Raw genomic sequence first — 26,483 nt, 5'->3', positions numbered from 1 at the left:
CTAGTACTCCCTAATACTATCCTCCCTAGTACTCCCTAGTACCCTCCTCTCTAGTATTTCACTCATTAGTACTACGTGGTACTCCCCTCCCTAAAACCACCCTCCCTAGTATTCCCTAGTATTCTGCTCCCTAGTATTCTCCTCCCTAGTACTCCCCTCCCTAGTACTCCCATCCCTGGTAATATCATCCCTAGTACTCCCAAGTACCCCCCTCCCTAGTACTCCCCTCCCTAGTACTCCCATCCCTGGTAATATCATCACTAGTACTCCCAAGTACCGCCCTCCCTAGTACTCTCCTCCCTAGTATTCCCTAGTACTCCCTTCCCTAGTACTCCCCTCCATAGTACTCCCTAGTACATCCCTCCCCTTAGTACTATCCTCTCTAGTACTGCCCTCCCTAGTACTCACCTCCCTAGTACTCCCTAGTTCTCTCCTCCCTAGTACCCTCCTCCCTAGTACTCCCTAGTACTGTCCCCACTAGTTATCTCCTCCATTGTTATCCCCTCCCTAGTATGCCCTAGTTCTCTCCTCCCTTGTACCCCAGTGCCTAGTACTCCCTCACTAGTATTCCCATCCCTAGTACTCACCTCCCTAGTACTCCCTAATACCCTCCTCCCTGGTACTCCCCTCCATAGTACTCCCTAGTACTCTCTTCACTTGTGACCCCTTCCCCAGTACTCCCTCACTAGTACTCCCCTGCCTAGTACTCCCCTCCCTAGTACTCCCCTCCCTAGTACTTTCCTACCTAGTTATCCCTAGTACTCTCATCCAAAGTACTCCAGAGTACTCCCTTCCCTAGTCCTCCTTAGTACTCGCCCCCCTAGTACTCTCCTCCATAGTACTCATCTCCCTAGTACTCCCCTCCCTGGTACTCCATAGTACTCCATTCCCTAGTACTCCTTAGTACTCTCCTTCCTATTGCTCCCCTTCATAGTACCCTCCTCCCTTGTACCCCTCCCTAGTACTCCCTCACTAGTATCCCCAGTCCTAGTACCCCCCTCCCTATTATTCCCCCAGTACCCTCCTCCCTAGTACTCCCCTCTCTAATGCTCCCTAGTACTCCCCTCCCTGGTAATTTCCTCCCTAGTATTCCCTAGTACTCCACTCCCTAGTGGTACTAGTACTCCACTCCCTAGTACTCCCTAGTACCTCCCCTCCCTGGTAATTTCCTCTCTAGTACTGCCCGGCCTGTACTCTCCTCCATAGTAATCCCTAGTACCCTCCTCCCTAGTACTGTCCCCCTAGTACTCCCGCGTACTGTCCTCCCTAGTTATATCCTCCTTAGTTCTCTCCTCCATTGTACTCCCCTCCCTAGTATGCCCTAGTACTATCCTCCTTCGTACACCCCTGCCTAGTACTCCCTCACTTTTATTCCCATCCCTAGCACTCCCCTCCCTAGTACTCCCTGGTACTCTCATTCCTCATACTCCCCCCCCCCCCCCCTAGTACTCCCTAGTATTCTCCTCACTTGTACCTCCTTCCCTTGTACTCCCTCACTAGTATTCCCATCTCTAGTACTCCCCTCCCTAGTACTCATTAGTACCCCCCTCCCCAGTTTTCCCTAGTACTCTCCTCCTTAGTAATCGCCTCCCTTGTACTCTCCTCCTTGGAACTCCCCTCCTTAGTTCTCCCTAGTACAATCATCCCTAGTACTCCACTCCCTAGTACTCCCTGGTACTCATCTCCCTAGTGTTCCCCTCCCTAGTACTGTCCTCCTGAGTACTCCCCTCCATATTACTCCCTAGTACTCTCCTCCCTAGTACTCTTTTCCCTACTACTCCCTAGTACCCTCTCCCCAGTACTCCCCTCCCTGGTCATTTCCTCTCTAGTAATGCCCTTTTTGCATACTTCCATCTGTGGTACTCCATTGTACTCCCCTCCCCAGTACTCTTCTCTCTAGTACTCCCTAGTACTCCCCTCCCTAGTACTTTATTGTACTCCCTGGTATTCCCCTCCTTAGTAATCCCCTCCCTAATACTCCCCTCCCTCTACCTCCCCTCCCTAGTACTCCTTGGTACCTACCTCCCTGGCACTCTCCTTCCTAGTACTCCCCTCCCTGGTACTCTCCTCCCTGGTACTCCCCTCCCCGGTACTCCCTAGTACACTCCTACCTAGTACCCCCATCCCTAGTACTCCTTCACTAGTACTCCCGGGTACTCCTCTCTCTAGTACTCCCCTCCCCAGTACTCCATAGCACTCTCCTCCCTGGTACTCCCTAGTACTTCCCACTGGTATAGTCCCTGGCAGTGTCACAAACCATATCCCTCCACTTTTCTCCCTCACTCTCTCGCTCTGTCTCTCTCTCACACTCTCTCTTCATCTCTCTCTGTTTTTCACACTCTCTCTATCTTTATTATCTGCCACTCTCTCTCTGTTTTTCCTCACACCTTCACTCTATCTCTCTCTATCTGTCTCTCTTACCAACCCCCACTCTCTTTCTCTCTTCTTCTCTATCAGCAGCTCATGGTGTGATGAATCTGAAACAGAGTAATTGGGGAATACACCTGCAGTGGAAGGAGAGAGATGGAGAAGGAGAGGGAGAGAAGGAGGGGAGAGAGAGAAAGAAAGAAAGAAAGAAAGAAAGAAAGAAAGAAAGAAAGAAAGAAAGAAAGAAAGAGGAGAGAAGAGAGAGGGTGAGAGAGGAAGGTAAAGCGAGAAGAGAGAGGGGGAAAGGGAGAGAGGGAGAGGTTAGATTTCAGGCATCATATTGAGCCAAGACGCTTAGGATTGCAGACACACCACTCTGAAAGAGGAACACAGAGAGGAGAGGCATTGCAGATTACTGTGGGAACGATGATGACAGAACATTGGCCAAACAGCAACATGAAATTCAGAGGGATTTCAAATCAAAGTTTATTTGTCACGTGTGCCGAATACAACAGGTGTAGTGAAATGCTTACTTACAGGCTCTAACCAATAGTGCAAAAAAAGGTGTTAGGTGAACAATAGGTAGGTAAAGAAATTAAACAACAGTAAAAAGACAGGCTATATACAGTAGCGAGGCTATGAAAGTAGCGAGGCTACATACAGACACCGGTTAGTCAGGCTGATTGAGGTAGTATGTACAGTACATGTAGATATGGTTAAAGTGACTATGCATAAATGATGAACAGAGGGTACCAGTAGCGTAACAGAGGGGTTGGTGGGTGGCGGGACACAATACAGATAGCCCGGTTAACCAATGTGCGGGAGCACTGGTTGGTCGGCATAATTGAGGTAGTATGTACAAGAATGTATAGTTAAAGTGACTATGCATACATCATAAACAGAGAGTAGCAGCAGCTAAAAAGAGGGTTGGGGGGGGGGTTGGGAGGGGCACACAATGCAAATAGTCCAGGTAGCCATTTGATTACCTGTTCAGGAGTCTTATGGCTTGGGGGTAAAAACTGTTGAGAAGCTTTTTGTCCTAGACTTTGGCACTCGGTACCGCTTGCCATGCCGTAGTAGAGAACAGTCTATGACTGGGGTGGCTGGGGTCTTTGACAATGTTTAGGGCTTCTCTCGACACGCCTGGTGTAGAGGTCTTGGATGGCAGCAGCTTAGGCCCGTGATGTACTGGGTCGTACGCACTATCCTTAGTAGGCCTTGCGGTCAGGGCCGGCAATGTGCACGTGACCGCAGCTTTGATGAACCAGTCAGGATGCTCTCGATGTTGCAGCTGTAGAACCTTTTGATGATCTCAGGACCCATGCCAAATCGTTTTAGTTTCCTGAGGGGGAATAGGCTTTGTCGTGCCCTCTTCACGACTTTCTTGGTGTGTTTGAACCATTCTAGTTTGTTGTTGATGTGGACACCAAGAAACTTGAAGTTCTCAACCTGCTCCACTACAGCCCCGTCGATGAGAAGGGAGGCGTGGTCGGTCCTCCTTTTCCTGTAGTCCACAATCATCTCCTTTGTATTGATCACGTTGAGGGAGAGGTTGTTATCCTGGAACCACACGGCCAGGTCTCTGACCTCCTCCATATAGGCTCATCATTGTCTGTGATCATTGTTGTGTCGTCGGCAAACTTAATGAGTCATTCCTGGCTATGCAGTCATGAGTGAACAGGGAGTAAAGGAGGGGACTGAGTTTGCACCCCTGAGGGGTCCCCAGTGTTGGGGATCAGCGTGGCAGATTGTTGTTACCTACCCTTACCACCTGGGGGCGGCCCGTCAGGAAGTCCAGGATCCAGTTGCAGAGGGAGGTGTTTAGCCCCAGGGTCTTTAGCTTAGTGATGAGCTTTGAGGGCAATTTGCTGTTGAATGCTGAGCTGTATTCAATGAATAGGATTCTTACATAGGTCTGCCATCTGTCCTGATGGTAAAGGGCTGTGTTGAGTGCAATAAAGAATGCATCATCTGTGGATCTGTTGGGGGCAGTATGCAAATTGGAGTGGGTCTAGGGTTTCCTGGATAATGATGTTGATATGAGCCACGACCATCCTTTCAAAGAACTTCATGGCTACAGACGTGAGTGCTATGGGTTGGTAGTGATTTAGGCAGCTTCCCTTAATGTTCATGGGCACAGGGACTATGGTGGTCTGCTTGAAACATGTTGGTATTACAGACTCAGTCAGGGATATGTTGAACATGTTGGATTACAGACGTCAGTCAGGGATATGTTGAACATGTTGGTATTACAGACTCAGTCAGGGATATGTTGAACCATGTTGGTATTACAGACTCAGTCAGGGAATGTTGACATGTTGGTATTACAGATCAGTCAGGGACATTTGAAACATGTTGTATTACAGACTCAGTCAGGGATATGTTGAACATGTTGGTATTACAGACTCAGTCAGGGATATGTTGAACATGTTGGTTTACAGACTCAGTCAGGGACAGGTTGAACATGTTGGTATTACAGACTCAGTCAGGGAATATGTTGAACATGTTGGTATTACAGAACTCAGTCAGGGACAGGTTGAACATGTTTGTATTACAGACTCAGTCAGGGATAGTTGAACATGTTGGTATTACAGACTCAGTCAGGGACAGGTTGAACATGTTTGTATTACAGACTCAGTCAGGGATATGTTGAACATGTTGGTATTACAGACTCAGTCAGGGATATGTTGAACATGTTTGTATTACAGACTCCAGTCAGGGACAGGTTGAACATGTTTGTATTACAGACTCAGTCAGGGATATGTTGAACATGTTGGTATTACAGACCTCAGTCAGGGATATGTTGAACATGTTTGGTATTACAGACTCAGTCAGGGATATGTTGAACATGTTGTATTACAGACTCAGTCAGGGATATGTTGAACATGTTGGTATTACAGACTCAGTCAGGGACATGTTGAACATGTTGGTATTACAGACTCAGTCAGGGATATGTTGAACATGTTGGTATTACAGATCAGTCAGGGATATGTTGAACATGTTGGTATTACAGACTCAGTCAGGTATGTTGAACTGTTGGTATTACAGACTCAGTCAGGGATAGTTGAACATGTTGGTATTACAGACTCAGTCAGGGTATGTTGAACATGTTGGTATTACAGACTCAGTCAGGGATATGTTGAACATGTTGGTATTACAGACTAGTCAAGGGATATGTTGAACATGTTGGTATTACAGACTCAGTCAGGGACAGGTTAACATGTTGGTATTAAGACTCAGTCAGGGACAGTTTGAACATGTTGGTATTACAGACTCAGTCAGGGATATGTTGAACATGTTTGGTATTACAGACTCAGTCAGGGATATGTTGAACATGTTGGTATTACAGACTCAGTCAGGGATATGTTGAACATGTTTGGTATTACAGACTCAGTTCAGGATATGTTGACATGTTGGTATTACAGACTCAGTCAATGACATGTTGAACATGTTGGTATTACAGACTCAGTCAGGGATATGTTGAACATGTTGGTATTACAGACTCAAGTCAGGGATCATGTTGAACATGTTTGTATTACAGACTCAGTCAGGGATATGTTGAACATGTTGGTATTACAGACTCAGTCAGGGATATGTTGAACATGTTGGTATTACAGACTCAGTCAGGGAATGTTGAACATGTTGTATTACAGACTCAGTCAGGGATATGTTGAACATGTTGGTATTACAGATCAGTCAGGGAATGTTGAACATGTTGGTATTACAGACTCAGTCAGGGATATGTTGAACATGTTGTATTACAGACTCAGTCAGGGATATGTTGAACATGTTGGTATTACAGACTAGTCAGGGATATGTTGAACATGTTGGTATTACAGACTCAGTCAGGGATATGTTGAACATGTTGGTATTACAGACTCAGTCAGGAATGTTGAACATGTTGGTATTACAGACTCAGTCAGGGATATGTTGAACATGTTGGTATACAGACTCAGTCAGGGAATATGTTGAACATGTTTGTATTACAGACTCAGTCAGGGATATGTTGAACATGTTGGTATTACAGACTCAGTCAGGGTATGTTGAACATGTTGGTATTACAGACTCAGTCAGGGACATGTTGGAACATGTTGGTATTACAGACTCAGTCAGGGACATGTTGAACATGTTGGTATTCACAGACTCAGTCAGGGATATGGTTGAACATGTTGGTATTACAGACTCAGTCAGGGATATGTTGAACATGTTTGTATTACAGAACTCAGTCAGGGATATGTTGAACACTGTTGGTATTACAGACTTAGTCAGGGATATGTTGAACATGTTGGTATTTCACAGACCTCAGTCAGGGACAGGTTGAACATGTTGGTATTACAGACTCAGTCAGGGACAGGTCGAACATGTCAGTAAAGACGTGCGTAGCATCTGGGTCATGTCACCACTTCTTTATTGACGGAGTCACTGGTGCTTCCTGCTTTAGTTGTTGCTTGTAAGCAGAAATCAGGAGGATAGAATTATTGTCAGATTTGCCAAATGGAGGGTGAGGGAGAGCTTTGTACACGTCTCTGTGTGTGGAGTAAAGGTGGTCTTGAGTTGTTTTATCTTCTGGTTGCACATTRAACATGTTGGTGGAAATGAGGTTAAACGGATTCAAGTTTCCCTGCATTAAAGTCTCCGGCCACTAGGAGCGCTGCCTCTTGATGAGCGTATTCCAGATTGCTTATGACCATTTACTGTACAGCTCGTTGAGTGKGGTCTTAGTGCCAGCATTGGTTTGTGGTGGTAAATGGACAGCTATGAAGAAAATAGATGAAAACTATCTTGTTTAATAGTGTGGTCAACAGCTTATAATGAGAAACTCTACAACAGGCGAGTAAAACCAAGAGACTTTCTTACTATTAGATTTCGTGCACCTGCTGTTGTTTACAAATATACACAGACCACCACCCATTGTCTTACCAGAGACGGCGGTTCTATCTGGCCGATGCAGCGTAAACCCCGCCAGCTGTAGATTATTAATGTTGTCGTTCAGCCACGACTCTGTGAAATATATAGTGCCTTGCGAAAGTACTAACCCCCCTTGGAATTTTTCCTATTTTGTTGCCTTACAACCTGGAATTAAAATAGATTTTTGGGGTGTTTGTCACAGTGGCGTGTATAAGTGGCAGGGAAGTCAGGCGCAGGAGAGTCAAATAGAGTGTAGAATGGAGTACTTTAATTAAAGTCCCAGTAATCTGCTCCATAACACTCACGGGAAAAACATAAAACAAATCTGGGTACGAAGACCCGTCGCACACCTATACACAATCAACACAACACTTGACAACGAACAATCTCTGACAAAGACATAAAGGGAAACAGAGGGTTAAATACACAATAGGTAATGGATGGGATTGAAAACAGGTGTGTGGGAAGACAAGACAAAACCAATGGAAAATGAAAAATGGATCGATGATGGCTAGAAGACCGGTGACGTCGACCGCCGAACACCGCCCGGACAAGGAGAGGCAACGACTTCGGCAGAAGTCGTGACAGTGTTTGTATCATTTGATCAACACAACATGCCTACCACTTTGAAGATGCAAAATATTTTTTATTGCGAAATAAAGAAGGAATAAGATAATAAGCAGAACTTGAGCTTGCAAAACTATTCACCCCCCAATGTCAATATTTTGTAGAGCCACCTTTTGCAGCAAATACAGCTGCAAGTCTCTTGGGGTATGTCTCTATAAGCTTGGCACATCTAGCCACTGGGATTTTTGCCCATTCTTTAAGGCAAAACTGCTCCAGATCCTTCAAGTTGGATGGGTTCCGCTGGTGTACAGCAATCTTTAAGTCATACCACAGATTCTCAATTGGATTGAGGTCTGGGCTTTGACTAGGCAATTCGAAGACATTTAAATGTTTCCCCTTAAACCACTTGAGTGTTGCTTTATCAGTATGCTTAGGGTCCTGCTGGAAGGTGAACCTCATCCCTGTTATGTACGCCTCTAGGAAGAGGGAACGCAACACCCTGCTACAACTCAACTCCCCGTGGAGTGAAAGATGAATGGGACTGTAGGTGCGGGTAAGGATGACAAAGGCAGAGAATTTACCATTTACAGGGAATTTATTCCTTCACACGGTAATTTTGGGAAAAAGGTGCTGGACGAAACCAAAGCAAAGAAAGTTAAAGTTAAAGAGCCCCCTCTCCTACCTTACCTGCCTACCCACTGCTTACCTAACTAGCACCACCTGGTGAGCTAACCAAAATACAATAGGTGGTCTGCCCAGGTCTTACTTAGTGTGCATAGACAGTAAATACTACGGGTTATGTATGCCCGCAGGCCTCRTGCCTAAGCACTCCCTAGGTGCCTTCCCCTTCTCCCCTGGGAACAAATGAAAAATATTAATACAAACGTAAGAAAACAATTTCAGGAATCAAAACACTGTGTCCTATTGGCATACACATACTGTACCTCAGATCAGCGGCTTCAAAATACTTAACATAAATCTGTCTTTGAGCAACAACCAACACAGGACATACTAATAAGCTCTCCCTAACAAAGGAACACTGGCTTTACTAGCTGGAGAAGGAGTCTGTAATGGGATACAGCTGTATCCTCTGACGAGAGGGCTGGGTCAGCTCCAATTAGCAATGGGGCCGACCAATCACCTGCTTGAGGGAATCCAGGAAGACATTTCCTGAAACATATACAAACAAACCCACAACACAGAAACTGGGGAACGTAACAGTCCCAAATCTCTGGAAAACTGAAACAGGTTTCCCTCAAGAATTTCCCCGTATTTAGCGCCATCCATCATTTCTTCAAATCTGACCAGTTTCCCAGTCCCTGCTGATGAAAAATATCCCCACAGCATGATGCTGCCACCACCATGCTTCACTGTAGGGATGGTGTTCTCGGGGTGATGGGAGGTGTTGGGTTTGCGCCAGACATAACGCTTTCCTTGATGGCCAAAAAGCTACATTTTTGTTTCATCTGACTAGAGAACCTTACATATTTTTGCAGAGTCTCGCACATGCCTTTTGGCGAACACCAAACATGTTTGCTTATTTTTTTCTGGCCACTCTTCCGTAAAGCCCCATTCTGTGGAGTGTACGGCTTAAAGTGGTCCTATGGACAGATACTCCCATCTCCGCTGTGGAGTTTTGTAGCTTCTTCAGGGTTATCTTTAGTCTTTATTGCCTCTCTGATTAACTTCTCTGCGCTACGGATCCCTTTTACGGGATCATTTTCCTAAACAACCGCTGAATTGCAGGGTGCAAAATATTACTAAAAATATTTATAATCATGCAATCACAAGTGAAATATACCAAAACACAGCTTAGCTTGTTTATTAATCCACCTTAATAACTGTCAGATTTTGAAAATATGCGTCTTTGCAGGAAAGCATCACAAGCTTTTTGTGAGTGCTAATCAATGCAATGCTTGAACAGTTTAGCCTTTATAGTAGACTGGGTTTAGCTTTGGTCAGACAAGTCAAAAATTCAACTACAATTAATCGTTACCTTGATAATCTTCGGATGTTTGCACTCACGAGACTCCCAGTCACAATAAAATGTTATTTTTGCTCGATAAATATTACTTTTATAACAAAAAAACGCCATTTGGTTGCGCGTTATGCTCAGACAACTACAGGCCTCGTTCCGGTCCTGAAAGGAGAAAGAAAATTCCTAAAACGTATCAGATTTCAAAAATATGACAAAAATATTTATCAATCATGAATACAAGTGAAATATACCAAACACAGTTAGCTTGTTGTTAAACCACTTTCGTGTCAGATTTTGAAAATATGCTTTGCAGCGAAAGCAATCCAAGCTTTTGTGAGTGTATCAATCAATGCTAGAACAGTTAGCCTTATATTAGCTTGGTTAGCTTGGTCACYAAAGTCAAAAAAGCAATACAATTAATTGCTTACCTTTGATAATCTTCMGATGTTTGCACTCACGAGACTCCCAGTTACACAACAAATGTTATTTTTGTTCGATAAATATTACTTTTAAACAAGAAACCGCCATTTGGGTTGCGGTTATGTTCAGAAAACCAAAGCCTCGTTCCGTTTGACGAAAATTCCAAAAAGTATCTGTAATGGTTGTAGAAACATGTCAAATGTTTTTTATAATCAATCCTCGGGTTGTTTTTAACAAACATAATCGATAATATTTCAACCGGACCGTAACCTATTCAATAAGAGAGAAAAAGAAAATGGAGAGCTACCTCTCGCGCATGAACTAATCAGAGGACACCTGACTAGTTTTGAAAAATCTCGCAAATTTTTCAAAATAAAAGCCTGAAACTATGTCTAAGCCTGGTCACAGCCTYAGGAAGCCATTGGAAAGGGAATCTGGTTGATACCCCTTTAAATGGAAGAAAGACTTGCCAGGAAACACAGATAAAAAAAWTAAAAAAAGATTTTCTCAGGTTTTCGCCTGCAGAATCAGTTTTGTTATACTCACAGACAATATTTTGACAGCTTTGGAAACTTTGGAGTGTTTTCTATCTTAATCTGTAAATTATATGCACTCATCTACGATCTGGACCTGAGAAATAGTCTGTTTACCTTGCGAACGTTACTTAAAATAAATAAAATAAAAAAATATGACCCCTAGCGTCAAGAGGTTAATGGCCTCCTTGCCTGGTCCATGAGTTTTGGTGGGCGGCCCTCTCTTGGCAGGTTTGTTATGGTGCCATATTCTTTCAATTTTTTTATAAAGGATTTAATGGTGCTCCGTGGGATGTTCAAAGTTTCTGTATTTTTTTATAACCCAACCCTGATCTGTACTTCTCCACAACTTTGTCCCTGACCTGTTTGGAGAGCTCCTTGGTCTTCATAGTGCCGCTTGCTTGGTGGTGCCCCTTGCTTAGTGGTGTTGCAGACTCTGCGGCCTTTCAGAACAGGTGTATATATATACTGAGATCATGTGACAGATCATGTGACACTTAGATTGCACACAGGTGGACTTAATTTAATTAATTATGTGACTTCGGAAGGTAATTAGTTGCACCAGATCTTATTTAGGGGCTTCATAGCCAAGGGGGTGAATACATATGCATGCACCACTTCTCAGTTTTTGAATATTTTTGAATTTTTTGAAAGAAGTTATTTTTTTCATTTCACTTCACCAATTTGGATTATTTTGTGCATATCCATTACATGAAATCCAAATAAAAATCTATTTAAATGACATGTTGCAGTGCATCAAAATAGGAAAAACGCCAAGGGGGGTGAATACTTTTGCAAGGCAATGTAAGATATWAAAAAATGTTATGTCCCGTTGGCAGGATATTCGTGATCGTAATTAGTCTATTTTGTTGTCCAATGATTGTATGTTGGCTAATAGGACTGATGGTAGAAGCAGATTTCCCACTTGCCTTCGAATCCTTACAAGGCACCACGACCTACATCCCTGATGTCTCTGTCTCTTTCTCATGCGAATCAGGGGGATTTTAGCCTTGTCGGGTGTCTGAAGTAAATCCTTTGTGTCCGACTCGTTATAGAAAAAATCTTTGTCCAGCACGAGGTGAGTAATCGCTGTCCTGATATCTAGAAGCTATTTTCGGTCATAAGACAAGGTGGGAGAAACATTTTGTACAAAATAAGTTACAAATAACTCGAAAAAAGACACACAATTGCACAATTGGTTAGAAGACCGTAAAACGGCAGCCATCTCCTCCGGCGCAATTGTTCTAATGTTAAGTCACTTCACGACAATTCTTTTTGAAAGATAAAGCTAGAGAGCTGGCCACCATCTACCACTACATTCAGGGTCTGTTACATCTCTATAGTTCAATGTCTAAAGGCTTATGCATGTATCAATGATTGTATTATTTCTAAAATGTGTGGTAACTTAATTGACTGTTTGATGTATTATTCACATGGGGTTAGAAAGGCTCTATTTTTAGGTTTTTAACCTCTACTTGGTAGGCAAACTGACAGAAACGTACATTTTTGAGTCCCCAGCTCCGTGTCTTTCATGGCTTGTAGCTCATCTAGGCCTACAGCATCAGTGACAGCCACTGCTTAAGCAATATAGTCTCATTTGAACAACCTTGTGGATTCTAAAGAGAAAGGTAATCTACTATTCTTCAGCAATCCTTTATTTAGTTTGAGGTGACAATGGCTGTGTTTTTACAGGCAGCCAAATTATTTTTTTCACTAACTATTCTTTTGACCAATCAGATGAGCTCTTTTGCCAATAATTGTGCTGCCTGTGTAAAACGCAGCTAATGTTAGCTGACGACATTGCCGTGTTCAGCTTGGAGGTAGCAAAGCTACGTTGTGATGTTGTACAGTTTTTACTGCATCTTCTCCTAAGGACTTTAGAACATGTATTTATTGTCAGGTGAGCCTGACACCTACTACCATACCCCGTTCAAAGGCACTTAAATATGTTGTCTTACCCATTCACGCTCTGAATGGCACACATACACAATCCATGTCTCAATTGTCTCAACGCTTAAAAATAATTATTTAATTAACCTGTCTCCTCCCCTTCATCTATACTGATTTGAAGTGGATTTAACAAGTGACATCAATTAGGGACCATAGCTTTCACCTGGCTTCACACTGGTCAGTCTATGTCATGGAAAGAGTAGGTGTTCATAATGTTTTGTACACTCAGTGTATCCATTTAATTTGTTTCAAGTTTTTTTTAATGAAAACAATTCAGTGATGTTTTTTGAGTTAAAATATATGGTAGTCTTGACTCGTGGAGTTGCTGGACTCAGTTTGTGTTGCCTCAAATGATGCAGCAACACAGCACTGTTTTTTTCTTCTGTGCCCTAGTTCCCTGAGTGTGGACCCTCATACTGGCTCTCTAGCAACATAGTGATAKATTCTTATATACTGTACAATGAGGAATTCAACTACAAAATACAAGTCTTCTACCATTTTTTGAACCATTGCCCCCACCCACAAGGTGTATAAACAGCAATAAATAAGATAATAGATACTAAACAAAAATGTGAACATAAATCAATCAACTTTAATTAGCACATGTAGGACAGTATGCAAGTGTGTGTGCATGGCCTTGGCAGATGTATTTCTCACATGTGCAGCACATAGTATTTGTTTTACAGTCCTTCTTTAGGGGGCAGAATTYGCATCTCCTCCTCTTGCTGCCCCAGCTGCATCCTCAAGTGAATCAGGACAAGATTCAGCCCCCTGAACAGCTTTCACAAGTGCTGCAGAGGCTGCTGTGCGGGGGAGACGCTTCCTTCTTTGAATGTGTGGGGTTACAAGTGCCTTTCTTAGCTGCTCCAGGTGCCCTCCTCTTGTTCCGCTTATCAGGCATGCAGGTAGAGTTGATATTGTTCCATATCACGAAGGCATTGTATGAGGACACATCAATGATGTTATGGAAGATGACCAGGAGCCAGCGGGCAGCCATCCTCCTGCAGCTGTAAGCTCCAATCACCTTGTCCAGGTTGTCCACACCTCCTTTGTTGTGGTTGTAGTCCAGGATGATGGCTGGCTTCCTGTCCTCACCATCACCGATCTCAGCCGTTTTGTGCAGTGTGATCAGGAGGACCACATTCTTGTTACTCTTCGGGAGGTAAGAAACTAGAGTGGTGGTGGGGGTGAAGGCTAACTTTGATGAGAAGGCCTCTCTCCCCCTTGTTGTGAGGAGMGCAGGGGGGATATCAGGCTTGTTATTTCTAACTGTGCCAACCATGGTGGTCTTCCTCTTCAGGAGCTGCTGGCTGAGTTCAATCAGTAGCACACATAATCTCAATTTATCATTCTGTGTGTGTGTGTGTTTGTCTTTGTGGTTTTTGTGGTGTGTAAATTATTTTATAACTGCCACGTTAAAAATGACCCTAAGACAATCTTTGTACCCTGGTGGTGTARAGCTTTCATGGAAATATGAACAAAGACGATGTTTCACTTTTTCTAATGTTGGGGTCACTTCTGGAAAATGAATACAAATTCAAGTTGAAAAAATGTCATTTAGGGGGTTTTCTCTGCTGTTAAAAATAGTGGCGGGTCATTTTTGACCCATAAGACAACACAAGGGTTAACTGACTTGCCTAGTTAAATAAAGGAACAAATATATTTAAAAAATACATTTGTTAGTGATGTTGTGACAGATTGATCTGAGTCTATACCATGTTCTCCCCGCGTTCCCTCAGTGAGTCACTACATCTAAGGTCCCACTGCCTCAGTATGTGACAACCAATCACAGGCTGTGTCAAACCACCTCAGTCCACAAAACAGATGTTGAAAAAAACGAAGGAAACAAAGGATCAAGTTTGAGAGAGAATATTCTCCCAACGACTAACTAAACATTTATTTTTCTTTCTTTCTCTTCTTTCTTCATTTAGTTATGGGCGGTTTTGAGGAGGGTGAGCGCGCCCAGTCGGTCTCTCAGGGGGAGGGGGCAGTGGTTCCCGCTCCACGCATCAGGAGCTTTCCCCAGCCGCAGGTCACGTGGTTCAGAGACGGACGCAAGATACCGCCCAGCAGCCGCATGTAAGATGCATGATGATGTCTCTTATGCAGCTATCTCTCTCTCTCTCTCTTCTCTCTCTCTCTCTCTCTCTCTCTCTCTCTCTCTCTCTACATTCTCTCTCTTCTTCTCTCTTCTTCTCTCTCCCACTCTCTCTCTTCTTCTCTCCCACTCTCTCTCTTCTTCCCTCTCTTATTCCCTCTCTCTCTCTCTCTTCTTCTCTCTCCCACTCGCTCTCTTCTTCTCTCCCACTCTCTCTCTTCTTCTCTATCTTCTTCCCTCTCCCATCTTACCTCAAGATGCTGTCTATTTGATAAACAATAGCTATGTTGTCTATTATCTGTTAGTGTGAATGGGTTGTTCATTCTATTGTATTTCATATCAGTTGGCTCCATCTGCGTGTTTTATGTGTCTAAGGTGCCGTAAGGTTGTTAGTGCATGTGTCTGAGAGTGACATGGAGGACAGAGAGATGAAGAGAAGGGGAGAGAGAAACAGAGCGTGATAGATTGCATGTTCTGTCTGTTTGTAACTATGTCTCCATCACTTGAAAGAGGTCTTGGCCTCAGTGAAATGTACTCCCAGGGCCTCTCCTCTACTCTCCATTTATTCTGCCCTCTAATGGAGGTGAGGCAGCGAGGGAGACTTGTTTACCAGTTTAGAGAGAGGCCTGGTACTGTCAGACTATATTGGGACTAGATAGGGGGGCTCTGAGAGTGGGGATAGGAGTGTGGGGCTCTGAGTGCCTGGCGGAGCCACTGAAAGCCTCAAATGGGATTCTTGTCTTGGCATTCTACCTCTTAAACTAAAAAAGGGGACAAATAGAGAGGTGCTTTTGGAAAGAGGCAATAGCTTTCTGTCTCTCTGGCTCTCTCACTGGCTTGGCAGCCCCGAGTGGGAGACTGGGAGCACTGCTCATTTACAGTGAAAGGATTGGCTCCAGATATACAGTACCAGTCAAAAGTTTGGACACACCTACTCATTCAAGTGTTTTCTCTATTTGTACTATTTTCTACACTGTAGAACAATAGTGAAGACATCAAAACTATCAACTAACAAATGTAGAAACATGTAGTAACCAAAAAAGTTTTAAACAAATTAAAAAATATATTATATATTCTTCAAAGTAGGCACCCTTTTCCTTGATGAACAGCTTTGCAGACTCTTGGCATTCTCTCAACCAGCTTCATGAGGTACTCACCTTGAATGCATTTCAATTAACAGATGTGCCTTGTTAAAAGTACATTTGTAGAATTTCTTTCCTTCTTAATTAATGCGTTTTACCCAATCAGTTGTGTTGTGACATGGTAGGGGTGGTATACAGAGGGGGCAGTGGTAAAAGACCAAGTCCTTATTATGGCAAGAACAGCTCAAATAAGCAAAGAGAAACGACAGTCCATCAATACTTTAAGAAATMAAGGTTAGTCAATTCTGAGAATTTAAGAACTTTGAAAGCGTCTTCAAGTGCAGTCTCAAAAACAATCAACCACAATGATGAAACTGGCTCTCATGAGGACCGACACAGGAAAGCAAGACCCAGAGTTACTTCTGCTGCAGAGGATAAGTTCATTACTTAACTGCACCTAAGAATGCAGCCTAAATAAATTCTTCAGAGTTCAAGTAACAGACACATCAACTGTTCAGAGGAGACTGTGTGAATCAGGCCTTCATGGTCAAATTGCTACAAAGAAACCACTACTAAAGGACATCAATAATAAGAAGAGAGTTGCTTGGGCCAAGAAACACGAGCAATGGACATTAGACCGGTGGAAATCTTGGATTTTTGGTTCCGACCGCCGTTTCTTTGTGAGACGCAGAGTAGGTGAACAGATGATGTCCACATGTGTGGCTCTCTTTCTCAATGCCAAGGGGCTTCATTGGCGTGGGGAACATGTCTACTTTGCCAAAGCAAGTAAAATAAACAAAAGTGAGAAGAAACAACATCAACAAAAAAACATTTGAAATTCGTAGTAAATACTGCACTCAAAAAGGTTTCAAAAGATAAAGACATTTCAACTGTTATATTATCAGCTATGAACAGTGTGTTATCAATGTGCAAATAGTTTGAGTATGAATAGCGGGGGAAGATGAATTAATAAATAAATATTGTTGGTATTTACAATGTTTGTGCCATACTGAATGCCCTTTTCTCATGGCAACAGGTCACAAATCTTACTGCTGTGATTGCACACAGCAGTATTGTGTCTCTAATATGGTCATACTGAAAGGAGTTAGCAAGTACAGCTCAGTTTCCACCTACAGTTGAAGTCGGAAGTTTACATATACTTAAGTTGGAGTCATTAAAAATCGTTTTTCAACCAAACCACAAATTTCTGGGTTTAACAAACTATTGTTTTGGCAAGTAGGTTAGGACATCTACTTTGTGCATGACACAAGTCATTTTTACAACACTTTTTTACAGACCAATTATTTCACTTATAATTCACTGTATCATAATTCCAGTGGATCAGAAGTTTACATACACTGAGTTGACTGTGCCTTTAAACAGCTTGGAAAATTCCAGAAATTGATGTCATGGCTTTAGAAGCTTCTGATAGGCTAATTGACATAATTTGATTCAATTGGAGGTGTACCTGTGGATGGCCTACCTTCAAACTCAGTGCCTCTTTGCTTGACATCATGGGAAAATCAAAAGAAATCAGCCAAGACCTCAGAAAAAAAATGTAGACCTCCACAAGTCTGGTTCATCCTTGGGAGCAATTTCCAAAAGCCTGAAGGTACCACGTTCATCTGTACAAACAATAGTACGCAAGTATAAACACCATGGGACCACGCAGCCATCATACCGCTCAGGAAGGAGACGCGTTCTGTTTCCTAGAGATGAAGGTACTATGGTGCGAAAAGCGCAAATCAATCCCAGAACAACAGCAAAGGACCTTGTGAAGATGCTGGAGGAAACAAGTACAAAGTATCTATATCCACAGTAAAACGAGTCCTATATCGACATAACCTGAAAGGCGCTCAGCAAGGAAGAAGCCACTGCTCCAAAACCGCCATAAATAAGCCAGACTACGGTTTGCAGCTGCACATGGGGACAAAGATCGTACTTTTTAGAGAAATGTCCTCTGGTCTAATGAAACAAAAATAGAACTGTTTGGCCATAATGACCATCATTATGTTTGGAGGAAAATGGGGGAGGCTTGCATGCCGAAGAARACCATCCCAACTGTGAAGCACGGGAGTGGCAGCATCATGTTGTGTGGGTGCTTTGCTGCAGGAGGGACTGGTGCACTTCACAAAATAGATGGCATCATGAGGTAGGAAAATTATGTTGATATATTGAAGCAACATCTAAAGACATCAGTCAGGAAGTTATAGCTTGGTCGCAAATGGGTCTTATAGCTTGGTCGCAAACAGCTGAAATAAATATTTATCTTTAATATTATTCTGACATTTCACATTCTTCAACAACAGTGGTAATCCTTACTAACCTAAGACAGGGAATTTTTACTTGGATTAAATGTCAGGAATTGTGAAACACCTTAGCCAAATACATTTAATCTCAGTTTATGTAAACTTCCTACTTCAAATTAAATTTTGTGGCACATTTCCTATCTTCTCTTGAGAGCCAGGTCTGCCTATGGTGACCTCTCTCAATAGCAAGGCTATATTCACGGAGTCTGTACAATGTCAAGGATTTTTGTCATTTTGGGTCAGTCACAGTGGTCAGGTATTCCATTTTTTGGTTAATTCTTTCCTGTGTATCAAATAGTTCTCTTTTTCCTTTCACATGATTTGGTTGGGCCTAATTGTGTTGCTGACCTGGCGCTCTGTGGGGTCTGTTTGTGAACAGAGCCCCAGAAACAGGCTTAGGGGACTCTTCTCCAGGTTCATCTCACTGTAGGTTAGGGCTTTGTGCAGGAATGTGTGGGCATCACTTCCTTTTAGGTGGTTGTAGAGTGTTTAACAGCTATTTTCTGGATTTTGATAACTAGTGTGTATACTCCTAATTCTGACTCATGGCTGGTTACTGTTTGTAATGATTTTTCTGCTGGMTGCTGTTCTCAGATAATGAATAAAGCATGGTATGCTTTCGCCGTAAAGCCTTTTTGAAATCTTACACCGTGGTTGGATTAACAAGAAGTTAATCTTTAAACCCATGTGTAACACTTGTGTGTTTTATGAATTTTTATAATGAGTATTTCTGTTTTTGCATTTGGCGCTCTGCAATTTCAATGGATGTTGGCCAGGTGGGCCAGCGTCCCACGTACCCTAGTGAGATTTTAAGTTACTCTTGATGGCATAGAAGACTCTTCTTGCCTTGTCTCGTAGATCGTTCACAGTCTTGTGTAAGTTACCTGTGGTGTTGATGTTTAGGCTGAGGTATGTATTCTTCTTTGTGTGCTCTCGGGCAACAGTGTCTAGATAGATTTGTATTGGTAGTCCTGGCAACTGGACCTTTTTTGGAACACCATTGTTTTTGTCATACTGAGATTTACTGTCAGGGCCTAAGCCTGATAGAACCTGTGCAGAAGATCTAGGTGCTGCTGTAGGCCCTCTTTGGTTGGGGACAGAACCACCAGATCATCAGCAAACAGTCGACATTTGATTTCCACGTCCAGTAGGGTGAGGCCGTGTGCCCTCACAAATTCATTCATATAAATGTTGAAGAGGATGGGGCTCATGCTGCATCCCTGTCTGGAAGATGAGGTTGTTTARGTACCCATTGTTGTCAGTAAATAGTGTATCTGGATTTTCTTTGAGGAGCTTCTCTTTTACATGCAGGATAAAAAAGAACTCTGGGGGGGACTGTACTTAGATTGCCTCTGCATAGGGGTGTGGCCACTGCATAGGGGTGTGGCCTCTGGATAGGGGTGTGAGGCCTCTTCGTTTGGGATGGGGAGGCTGTGGTGCTCTGCTGCCATTTTATTCAAGGGCATTCACACCTCTTACTTCACACCTCAGTGCAATTTGAAGTTGCTGACGGGACGTCTGCAATGTACTAACTAAGCATTTGAGTCTTCATATAGTAAGATATATTTTATTACGATATCAAGAGATTATTGTAATATAGTTATTTTCATTCTTGGATCTTGGAAGTAACTACGGATTGGACATTTTCTCACTCAGATTTAGGTTGGCTGGTATTTGTAGTTTTCTTCTGTGCTTTATCTCCTGGTTGTTGTGTTGTCCTTGGCAGTCTTTATCTCCTGGTTGTTGTGTTGCTGGTTAGTCCTTGGCAGTCTTTTTATCTTGGTTGTTGTTTTGCTGGGTAGTCCTTGGCAATCTTTGGAAGTAGGAATCCTTTCAGGTATTTTTGTCCAAATTCAAGGATCTACGCTTGAAGTATCGATTTGGATTTAACATAACTAATCGATCATATTTCAACCGGARGGTAAACTATCAATACTAGAGAGAAAGAAAATGTTGAGCAACAACTTTCGCGCCCATGAACTAATCAAAGGACACCTGGCCATCCACTGACGCGTTTTGATAAATCTCGCTATTTTTTCAGAATAAAAGCTTGAAACTATGTCTAAAGCCTGTTCACAACCTGTGGAAGCCATTGGAAAAGGAATCTGGTTGATATCCCTTTAAATGGAGGATAGGCAGGCAATGGAACAGGGATTTTTCAAAATAAGAGCKACTTCCGGGTTGGATTTCCTCAGGTTTTCGCCTGTAAAATCAGTTCTGTTATACTCACAGACAATCTTTTGACAGTTTTGGAAACTTTAGAGTGTTTTCTATCCTAATCTGTCAATTATATGCATATTCTAGCATCTGGGCCTGAGWAATAGGCCGTTTACATTGGGAACGTTATTTTTCCAAACATAAAAAATCTGCCTCCTAGCGTGTAAGAAGTTAAGGAAATATGTGTCTCTATTATGGTCATACATTTGGCAGGAGGTTAGGAGGTGCAGCTCAGTTTCCACCTCATTTTGTGGGCAGTTTGCACATAGCCCGTCTTCTCTTGAGAGCCAGGTCTGCCTACGGRYGCCTRTCTCAATAGTAAGGCTATGCTCACTGAGTCTGTTTATAGTCAAAGCTTTCCTTAATTTTGGGTCCGTCACAGTGGTCAGGTATTCTGCCACTGTMTWCTCTCTGTTTAAGGCCAAATAGCATTATAGTTTGTTCAGTTTTTTTTGTATTCTTTCCAATGTTTCAAGTAATTATCTTTTTGTTTCTCATGATTTGGTTGGGTCTAATTGTGTTGCTGTCCTGAGGCTCTGTTGGGTCTGTTTGTGAGCAGATCCCCAGGACCTGCTTGTTTAGGGGATTCTTCTCCAGGTTTTTAATATTTTTAAATGTAACTTTTATTTAACTAGGCAAGTCAGTTAAGAACACATTGTTATCTACAATGACGGGCTACCCCGACCAAACGCGGGCAACGCTGGGCCAATTGTGCGAGGCCCTATGGGGGAATATGAGGGTATTGATAATGAGGCAATATACAGTACCACCAATCTATCACTATCTTTGGTCTTTCTCTCTCTGTCGCTCTCTGTCTCTCTCTCTGTCTCTCTCAATTCAATTTCAATTTAACTTCTCTGGGATGTGTGGGAGTACTTGGCCAAAAGCCAGTAAAAATGGAGAGCGCCAAATTCAAATAAATTACTATAAAAATCTAACTTTCATAAAATCGCACATGAAAGACACCAAATTAAATCTACACTTGTTGTGAATCCAGCCAACATGTCTGATTTCAAAAAGGATTTACGGCGAAAGCACACCTTGCGATTATGTTAGGTCAGTAGATAGCCACAGAAAAACACACACATTTTTCCGGCCAAAGAGAGGAGTAACAAAAAGCAGAAATAGAGATAAAATGAATCACTAACCTTTGATGATCTTCATCAGATGARACTCATAGGACTTCATGTTACACAATACATGTATGTTTTGTTCGGTAAAGTTCATATTTATATCCAAAGATCTGAGTTTAGGCGGGACGCTACTGTCCCACTTGGCCAAAAGTCAGTAAAAATGCAGAGCGCCAAATTCAAATAAATGACTATAAAAATCAAACTTTCATTAAATCACKCATGAAAGATATCAAATGAAAGCTGTACTGGTTGTGAATCCAGCCAACATGTCAGAGTTCAAATAGGCTTTTCGGTGAAAGCAAACAATGCTATTATCTGAGGATAGCACCATAGTAAACAAAGAGAGAGAAGCATATTTCAACCCTGCAGCCGTGACACAAAACTCAGAAATAAAAATATAATTCAMGCCTTACCTTTGACGTGCTTCTGTTGTTGGCACTCCAATATGTCCCATAAACATCACAAACGGTCTTTTTGTTCGATTAATTCCGTCGATAAATATCCAAAATGTCCATTTATTTGGCGCGTTTGATCCAGAAAAACACCYGTTCCAACTTGTGAAACGTGACTACAAAATATCTCAAAAGTTACCTGTAAACTTTGCCAAAACATTTCAAACTACTTTTGTAATACAACTTTAGGTATTTTTTTACGTAAATAATAGATAAAATTGAAGACGGGAAAATCTGTGTTCAATACAGGATTAAAACAAACTGTAGCTAGCTTTCTGGTCACGCGCCTCTAACAAACAGTACACAACAAGTGACTCTCGTTCAAAATGGCCGTACTTCTTCATTACACAAAGGAGAAAACCTCAACCAATTTCTAAAGACTGTTGACATCCAGTGGAAGCGGTAGGAACTGCAAGAAGAACAATTAGAAATRTGGTTTCCCAATGAAAATCCATTGAAAGAGAGTGACCTCAAAWWWWWTTWATCTGAATGGTTTGTCCTCGGGGTTTCACCTGCTAAATAAGTTCTGTTATACTCACCGACATGATTCAAACAGTTTTAGAAACTTCAGAGTGTTTTCTATCCAAATCTACTAACAATATGCATATCTTACCTTCTGGAGATGAGTAGCTGGCAGTTGAATTTGGGTATGCTTTTCATCCAAACGTGAAAATGCTGCCCCCTATCCTAGAGAAGTTAAGGGACTTTTTTGGCATAGGAAACAAATGTTTACATTGCCAAAGCAAGTGAAATAGATAATAAACAAAAGTTCAATAAACAGAAGTTCAATAAACAATAAAATAATTAAAAGTAAACATTACAAAAGTTACAAAATAATAAAGACATTTGTCTCTCTAAACTTCTATGTGAGGTGAAATTAGTGTAATGTGCAGCAGGCTCTACAGGGTTTCTCCTCACTACCTCTGTCTATCTTTTCTGTCCTTTCTCCTCTACCACTAAAGAACAGGGCCTTCCCTGAATCGCAGCAGTAATCAGATGGAAACAATCCATCATCTTATAAAATCTAACACAATTGACCCTAGGGGTATCATTTCTTCTCCTGATCTGCTTTGGCACATTAATGCTGTTCAGAGAATACTTATATTACACTGTAAAATGCAGGGTGGGTTGGACCTGGGAGTTTGGAGTGTGTGTGTGTGTGTGCGTGTGTGTGTGCACGTGTGTGTGTCACGTTGGACCTAGTAGGGGTCTCGATACCTGCCTGGGGGGGGGGGTTGGATTCCAAGGACATTGGGCCGGTTTAGTTATGTGTGAAGGTGTAGCCTACTGCTTGGGGAGCGTTTTCCTCAACATTCAAAGGCATATTGGACTGGTCTCCCTTGATCGAACAGGGAAATTAACATACGGTATCTCTTACAATGGATGTGTAAAGCGAAGGAGTTGCATGGTGGCTCAGAGAATTATCCATCTCAGCTCCCCTGCCTCCATTTTCCCCTTGATAGAGGCAATGTCTTATAGTGGGCCTGCCAGTACTCTCTCTCTCTCTCTCTCTCTGTCTCTCTCTCTCTGCCACGCTGCCTATGCAGCTGTTCTTTATGGCATCCACTGCTCTGTCCTCTCAGACTGTGAATGTCCTTGTCACAGAGAAAGACTTTTATGCATTAGTTGAGTTCTTTATACTTGTCATGTTGATCCTTTAGAACCATAGTGGATCTGCAACAACAGAAATATTATGTCCCTTTCTCACCTTAACTGAAATGAGCAGTCATCTGTTCACAAAATAAAACCCAAACTGCTTTCTTTGTCTCTTTTCCGATATTATGAAATTGATTGAAATCAACTGTCCTGGACAGGTTTGGTGTCTGGAATTCTAGCCGATCTGCTCTGCACTAGATTGGTTTAGACTGACTGGATCCCATGCTCATTGGAATACAGTGTGCCAGGACTGTGTGAGGCCGAGGGGAGAGAAAGCACTTATTTAGCTCTAATAGCCATTACTCTTCTCTTATTGAACGGGAATGCAATTGAAGGGCCTTTTCCATTCAGCCGCTGTGATTTGTTATGTTATTCCCGAGACTTAATGTGCTGTATAATCAGAGCCTCCTTCGGTAAACCCATTTAACTGGAATTGCACCGCACCGTTTTCCAGGTTGGGAGGTGAGTCAGGCACAGGGAGGAGTACAGGAGTCAGGCACAGGGAGGAGTACAGGAGTCAGGCACAGGGAGGAGTACAGGAGTCAGGCACAGGGAGGAGTACAGGAGTCAGGCACAGGGAGGAGTACAGGAGTCAGGCACAGGGAGGAGTACAGGAGTCAGGCACAGGGAGGAGTACAGGAGTCAGGCACAGGGAGGAGTACAGGAGTCAGGCGGGCCCTAGAATACGTTTTCTTCCTCAGACAATTTTTTCATTCTCTCCTTTCATCCGGAAATGTCTCTCTCGTCTCTTCTCAAGACATTAAGACATGGATTTATCTCTGAGTGCTACGGCCCAACAACCCGATCTAACGCGACGTACCTAGGAAGTCACAGAGAGGAGAAGACGAAGGAGGAGGAGGAACAACAATGCTGTGCAATTACCAATTTGCTGCTTGGAGAGAGTGGTCAATTAATGGGTCTGCCTGAGACATCCACCTCTTGTCAGTCTAATATGGATTTCTCAGTTACTCACTGTGTTGTCGTGTGTGTGTGTGTGTGTGTGTTGTGTGTGTGTGTGTTGTGTGGTGTGTTGTGTGTGTGTGGTGTTGTGTGTGTGTGTGTGTGTGTGTGTGGTGTGTGTGGTGTGTGTGTGTGGTGTGTGTGGATCTGCAGTGGTTGCTTGTGTGCAGGTTGTTTTGTTACGTGTAGTGTGTGTTTGCGCAGTTGTGTAGCCTGGTTGTGTACGTGTAGTTAGTGTGTGTTTTGCGCAGGTGTGTGTAGTCTTGGTTGTTACGTGGTAGCAGATGTTATTGCGCGTGTTAGTTCTTGAGTGTGATTGTGTGTTGTAGTGGGGTATGTTTGTGTGTGTGTGCGTTCAAGCGTATGTGTGACGGAACACACCAAACTCTTCATCTGCCTCACACTGACTAGTTGACCTGGCGAACAGGGAGGAGTGGTCAAGGAGAGATAGGTCCTGGTGGAGTACTGTAGGTGTGAGGAGGCTGACGTGGATGGCAGGAGATCTGATTGATCTGGCACTGTGTCTCAGACATCGAGAGATGAAAATGAATTGCATGAATACTCAATAGCTTAGTTCTGAAAATAACTCCAGCCGTAGGGAGTGGAAAGTCAAGCAGCCAGCTACAAATCATGAGAGCTCCCGGGCAGAAAAGCGAGTGGCTGTTTTTATGAGCACCGGCCTCCCTTCTCTCCATGTCTCCCCTCCTTCCCTCCCTCCCTCCATCTACCTTGGAGCAGTAGGTTTTCATCAGAGCGATGTGTTGTGCAGCGATGGAAGGCAGGGTGTCGGCTCTGGTTTGAGTCATATTTGTCCCAGGCCTGTCAGCCACTTGATCCCCCCTGACCTCTGTCTCTACTGGGGGAGGTTGGCGGAGGCTGGCCCCGGCCATGGCTATTTGTCTGGAAGTAATCTGAGGTGGGTGTCGCGGTGAGGGGGGAGCAGAGAAGGAGGGGGGGGGGGGTGGAGACAGAGAGAGAGAGACCACCACAACATACAGTATGACATTACACTCTTCCATTGTGTCTCAGAATAGTTTGGACACTGTCACACTATGTCAACAGTGTTTTACACTCATACACTTCAAGTACACACACAAACACACAAGACTACGCGTGCGTGAAAGCACACGCACCAACACACATACCGATATTGATGGGAGCTGTACAGAATTATTATCAACGTTAGCTGTCAATCACTTTCCTCCCCCATGGCATCAAATAAATTAATTAACCCTAGATAGGAAATAATTACAAATGGAGTTGCATGACAGCTCCAGGCCCCAGCACAGCACAGCCAGGCTGGGCTCTTGTACCAGCTGTCTAGGCGGCCAACATTTCTTAGAGCTGTTGTCTGCTGTACAGCCTTCTGCCTTGCAACCACCTGCTGTACTGTGTGTTTGTGTGTGTGTGTGTGTGTGTGGTGTGTGTGGTGTGTGTGTGTGTGTGTGTGTGTGTGTTGTGGTGTGTGTGTGTGTGACGTGTACAGAGTAGGGCTGTGGCGTCATGACATTTTGTCAGCTGGTGGATTGCCAAGCAAATAACTTCCTGCCTCTTCACAGTAATTTATGTTAAAATTGAATGTTTCTTTGGGTGAAGGGGCAGTATTAGTAGCTTGATGAAAGGTGCACAGAGGATGCCAGAGTAAACGCCTGCTCATATGTCATAAGTTGTACATATGCATATTATTATTAGTATGTGGATAGAAACACTCTGAAGTTTCTAAATTGTTTGAATTATGTCTGTGAGTATAAACAGAACTCATAAGGCAGGCAAAAACTGAGAGCATTCCACTTTCTGTATGATTTTTCTGGGCGGTGGGCAGATTTTCAACCAAGCTCTCTTGAAATACAGAG

General features: G+C 43.1%; 1 pseudogene; it reads left to right on the top strand.

Moving 5' to 3' along the window:
• The window catches only part of LOC139024057 (protein sidekick-2-like), a 40,378-nt pseudogene that overhangs the window by 1,356 nt on the left and 12,539 nt on the right, over positions 1-26,483 (top strand).

Source organism: Salvelinus sp. IW2-2015, unplaced genomic scaffold (assembly GCF_002910315.2).
Source record: "Salvelinus sp. IW2-2015 unplaced genomic scaffold, ASM291031v2 Un_scaffold928, whole genome shotgun sequence".
In the NCBI taxonomy this organism is placed as follows: Eukaryota; Metazoa; Chordata; class Actinopteri; order Salmoniformes; family Salmonidae; genus Salvelinus; species Salvelinus sp. IW2-2015.
The sequence above is the reverse complement of the archived record's forward strand: the minus strand, read 5'-3'. Positions and strand labels throughout refer to the sequence as shown.